At 41.4% G+C, this 5415-nt stretch overlaps 1 pseudogene; it reads right to left on the reverse strand.

The window, feature by feature from the left end:
* Window positions 1-932: 932 nt before the first annotated feature.
* Window positions 933-4464, reverse strand: LOC113079023 (proton channel OTOP1 pseudogene; annotated as a pseudogene).
* Window positions 4465-5415: the final 951 nt, after the last annotated feature.

The raw sequence follows: 5415 nt of genomic DNA on the forward strand, positions 1-5415 counted from the left end.
AACTGTGACTTGACTTGTTATTTAGTCTAAAAGTAATTTAGTTAAAAAATCACGTTTTCCCTATGAATTAAGTAGATTTTTCTCACCCCTTTCTTTTTTTCTTGTTTCAAGCATAAACTCAAGATTTTGCTCAAAAAACGAAAGAGTGATTTTTTATTCTTCAGTAAATCTGTCTTGATGGTATCTTCAAGTATCTGTGCTGGAAAACAGTGTTGTTCCTAACCTGTTTGACTGCATCTTCTGTTTTCTGTAGGTTTCCAGCAGATCTCTGAACAAAGAAAACTGCTGCATTTATACATGAAGACCTCCAGAAGAACCGAACCCTCGCAGACGCTTGAGTGAATTACACAGCTTCAGCTTCAGCTTCAGAGATGAAAGCCGTGAAGATCACAATCACTCCTGTGCTTCTAGTTCTACAATTAACCTGCCTTTATAGATCACAAATATTACTAATTACTTTGGTAACACTTTAGAATAAGGTTCCATTAGTTAATGTAAGTTAACTACTTTCGTTAACATGAACTAAGCAAGAACAATCCTTCTACAGCATTTATAAGTCTTAGTTCATGTTAATTTCAACATTTACTAATGCATTATTTAAATCAAAAGTTGTGCTTGATAACATTAGTTAATGCATTGTGAATTACCATGAACTAACAATGAATAACTGTATTTTCATTAACTAACATTAACGAAGATGAATAAATACAGTAATAAATGTATTATTCATTGTTTGTTCATGTTAATTAATACATTAACTAACATTAACTAATGGAACCTTATTCTAAAGTGTTACCATTACTTTTGCTCCTCTTTGGTAATGCATACATGTAAAAGTTTATATGGATTTATGTGATTATGTGAACGATGATGATAAACAAAGTCAACGGAGCTCGTGTTGATTTCACGTTTCAAAGAAACTCTAAAGCCACTTGACTGTTTCCATCCAAGAATATTTTATTTATCTGAAGCTAGCAACAAGGTTTGCAACACAGATCTTATTGTTGTGCGTTTCACTGTGTTTGGGAGGAGAGCAGTTAAAAAAAGAGAAGAAATGCTGATGATAAAGTCATTTACTACTAAACATCTGCTGAAGATCAACAGAGCCGCTCTACAGAAACATCTACATGTGAATGAAAGGAGCGTTTCACATCGTTTCTCCATCACAGCGCCGTGAGAACATCCCATAATCACAGTCACCAGAAGTGTTTCCACAGCAGCGCTGCCACAGAAATATAATATCCTAAATAAAGAGTCTTTATGAGTCCTCTGTGTTTGTGATGCTGATGTTGACCAAATCAAAACAATCAATCCGCCTCCTGCCGAAGCATGAATAATGGATTCCAGTCAGGATCCCAGCTGAGATTCCCATTACATCCATAAACGCACAGATAAAACCTCATTACACTCCGTTTCGGAACGTTTCAAGCCCTTTTTTTGAAAACCATTGCTCACAGAAATCTTCAGGACTGAGGAAACACATTAGTGTGAGAACCAAGAGGAATGCAACAAAACACATATGCAACAGATGATGTGCTATAATACATGTCTGAATAGAGCTAGATGATCTGAAGATCATCATGAAACAGAGCTGGAGCTCTGTGATGTGATTTGTGTGTCGCTCTTCATTTTGTGTGTTTTCACGTTGCTTTAGGAGTTAGCAGGCCATTATAACGAACATTTCTGAGAAGAGTCGCTGAATTCGTCAGAGTTTTACAGTTGGAAAAATCCTCAAGTGCAATGAATATACCTGTGGTTTTAGGATGAGTTATACTTCTGATCACACTGCAAGAGCTGAGGATCCTCCTCAGTACTGTTTCCAGTAAAAATATCTGAATTAATCAAGACACATTTACTGGAGAAGCACAATGACTGATATCAAGTGATCAAAGTGATCATAATCAAGCAAATTCATGATTCAATTAAGAACAAAAAATACATTTAATTCAAAGGGGAATAATAAGAAGATCATTTTTCTGACTACCCGCTCAATTTTGATACTAATTTCAGAATCCAGCACTTAATTTCGTATAAAATTTCCCTTTCGAACAAATGCATCTTGATTTGAGAACGTTTAGATATTTTGCACTGAAAACAAAACAAGAAAGTAATTTTTTGTCGGTTCAGCAGATTTGATCAGACTCAAATCATTTTACTCCATTTCTCCTTCATTTATGCGAGCATTTGCATTGGTAAACGATTAAAAATTACAATATGCACCATATGTTTGTTCAATGGACTGCAAGATTCAAGGATTTTCCAAACAAATGTTGAACTAAAAACATTCAGGATTTTAACCCACTTGAGAACTTGGTATAAGAGAACATCATCCTTGATCAAGTGAAGACGTGTGTGTGTGTGTGTGTGTAAACATTACTGAGGAGCGTGTGAAGAATCTTCAGGCCTGAGAACATCTAGTCTGTCAAGTTATTGAGAGCATCTTTAAGAGCCGATGGAGTCCTTGAGAACCGGATCCGATCCCAGTCGTTCTGAACGCATGAGCTTCCTCAGACCAGTGTTTGTGTGTCTGTCAGTGTTTGTGAGCACCAGATAGATTCCTCCTCACACCCTCAAACCTTCCTGAAGACCTCGAAGAGCGACGCCACTGAGTGCATGCGGTAGAAGAGGTTCATGGGGATGGCCAGGTTCAGCACCGTGGTCCAGACGCTGTACCCGAAGGTCTCCTGCTCCAGACCGCTGTCATACTGAGGACGGCATCCGAAGGCAGGGAGAATCCACAGCTGGACACAGAGAGAAGAACACAACATATGACAGTCATATGTTTTATGGACCTGAGAGTAATTTTACACAGAAATGATGGTCCTGGAAGTACCTTGGTTTTGAGGTCATGGTTGGGCATGTTTTTGGTACACCAGCAGGAAAAACTAAACTTTTTTTATTGATTTAATTAAAATATATTTTACATCTAAAACAGCTCAACAAAGTGTAGCTTTGTCTTCCAATAAAAGTTTTTTGCCCACACTGCTGCAATCCACCACAACACACTATTTGTACTTCAGTTTATGTTCTCTGTGGTAAAGAGGGAAGACGTGTGAAGTCCTTCCACTTTTAGATGAAAAATATCTGAGCATAAACGTTGCTTCTCACCGAGATGTTTGCACATGAAGAGGAAGATGGTGATGTTCTTCAGGATCTGTCTCTTCCTCCCGGGCGTCACGTTTGATCCGGTTCCCCACAGGACGTGTGACGTCCGTCTGCTTCCTGCTGAAGGCTGCTCTGCTCTCGGGCGTCTCTCCCTCCAGGGTCGTCTCGTAGCCGCGGTTCACGATGCCATCGTACGGCGGCCTGACACAGAACACCTCGGTTGCAAGCGGTTCGTCCGGATCCCTGCGTCTGCGGTACAGCGACTCCACGATGAACAGGTTCTGCACACACTTCTCCAGCACCAGCAGCAGTGAGTACACCAGACAGGTCCAGCGGAAGCTCGGAGAGCCGGGTCCCGCCGCTGCCACCGCCACCACACTGCACCACGACATCAGCCAGGAGCCCAGCGACGAGCCCAGCAGCAGCTCCGTGTCCAGCGCACGCGACGGGTTCGAACCCGTGTCCATGGGCCAGGCCTCCAGACGGTACACCAGCAGCCCGGCTCCGCTCGCGACACACATGCAGCTCAGCATCACCACGCCGTAGCAGTAGAACATGGAGACGGCGGCCTGCGGAGACTTCTCCACCTGCATCAGATACACCACCAGATTATTTCATGAACACAGACTATTAATAATTACTCCTAGAGATTTTCAAGTTGATTTTGAATATAATGCATAATGGTGCATTATTGGCTAAAAGAAAAGCTATATGATATGTTGAGTATTGGTATTTGGATTGGGCCATTTTGGGCCATTTTTTTTAATGGCCTTTGAGTTGCTTTTGTTAGAAATATATGGCAACCCTGTGTTTTGTCAGTCCATCAGCATTTAGTGACTTAACATTACCATTAGAGACCCACAGGGACCATTAAGTCTCCATTAAACCAATACAATTCCCTTTATAACCATTAAACCCGTTACGTACTCCAAAGGAAAGTTTTTGGAGATTTTGTCAGGTTAAGCTCACTATTGGGTACAAATTTGTCCCCTAAATTATGGTTGGTTCATACCCATACCCACACACACTCACACACACACACACACACTATGAGTTCTCCACCTTCATCAGGTACACCACCAGCATGGTGACGGAGCAGGCCAGCCCCAGCAGACCCGCATGGGGCCGAGCAGCAGACCCGGGCTCCTCGTACTAGGACGCTTGCGTTGCTGTGGAGGTCAGCGTGCGGCCGATGTTCTTCCACATCACCAACAGCATGGCCGAGACGAAGATGTGGTACTCGATGTTGAAGGGGTACAGGTAGTAGAGGCTGGTGGAGAACATGGAGCAGACGCTGGTGGTGCAGTTACAGTGCGGCTCCGCTTCCACTGCGCACACCACACACACACACACATTCATACAGAGAGACAATCAGCTGACACACACTCCGATTCACGCAATGAGATTCAGTGAAAACATGTGGACCATGGAGCACAAAACCAGTCATAGGGTTCAATTTTTGTGAAATTGAGATTTCTACATCATCTGAAACACTTTAACTCAAACCACATAAACACATTCCATTACACCAAATACACAAAATAATCTTCTTTTTAGCAACGTCATATGATCCCTTTAATGGTTCGTTAATAGCGACAATGAAAAAATAAGTCAAATGCATTATTACAGTAATCTTAGTAATTAACATTTAATAATAGATTATTAAAATCAAAAGTCAAAATTTGATATTATTGAATGGACCTGAGAAATATGAATTAACATTTGTGTTTTTATTAAAACAAATAATATAAATGAATAAGACATGTATTACTCATTGTTTAACAGATGTTAATGTTAGTTAATGCATTAACCTACGTTAACTAATGGGACTTTATCATGAAGTATGATCTGAAATCTTCGCTAGATTCACAATGGTAATACTTGTAGAAACACATCATCACGGTCTGTGAAAAGAGTCCACTGGAGTTTGAAATAGAATTGAAAGAAATTAAACACAATAGCACACATTCATCATTCCTACACGAATGACATAACTAACACGTAAATGTTTTCTAACTCTCTGAAGCCAGAAGAGAAGAGAGAAGATTAGAGGATAGAAGAGGGATGGAGAGGAGAAAAGATGAGACGAGACGAGACGAGAGAAGGGGAGAGGAGAGGAGACAAGATGAGAGGATTGGAGAGCAGAGCAGAGGAGAGGAGAGGAGAGGAGAGGAGAGGAGGAGAGAGGAGAGGAGAGGAGAGGAGAGGAGAGGAGAGGAGAAGAGAGGAGAGGAGAGGAGAGGGAGAGGAGAGGAGAGGAGAGGAGGAGAGAAGTGAGGAGAGGAGAGGAGAGGAGAGAGAGGAGAGGAG

This window comes from Carassius auratus, unplaced genomic scaffold (assembly GCF_003368295.1).
Source record: "Carassius auratus strain Wakin unplaced genomic scaffold, ASM336829v1 scaf_tig00026988, whole genome shotgun sequence".
Lineage (NCBI taxonomy): Eukaryota > Metazoa > Chordata > Actinopteri > Cypriniformes > Cyprinidae > Carassius > Carassius auratus.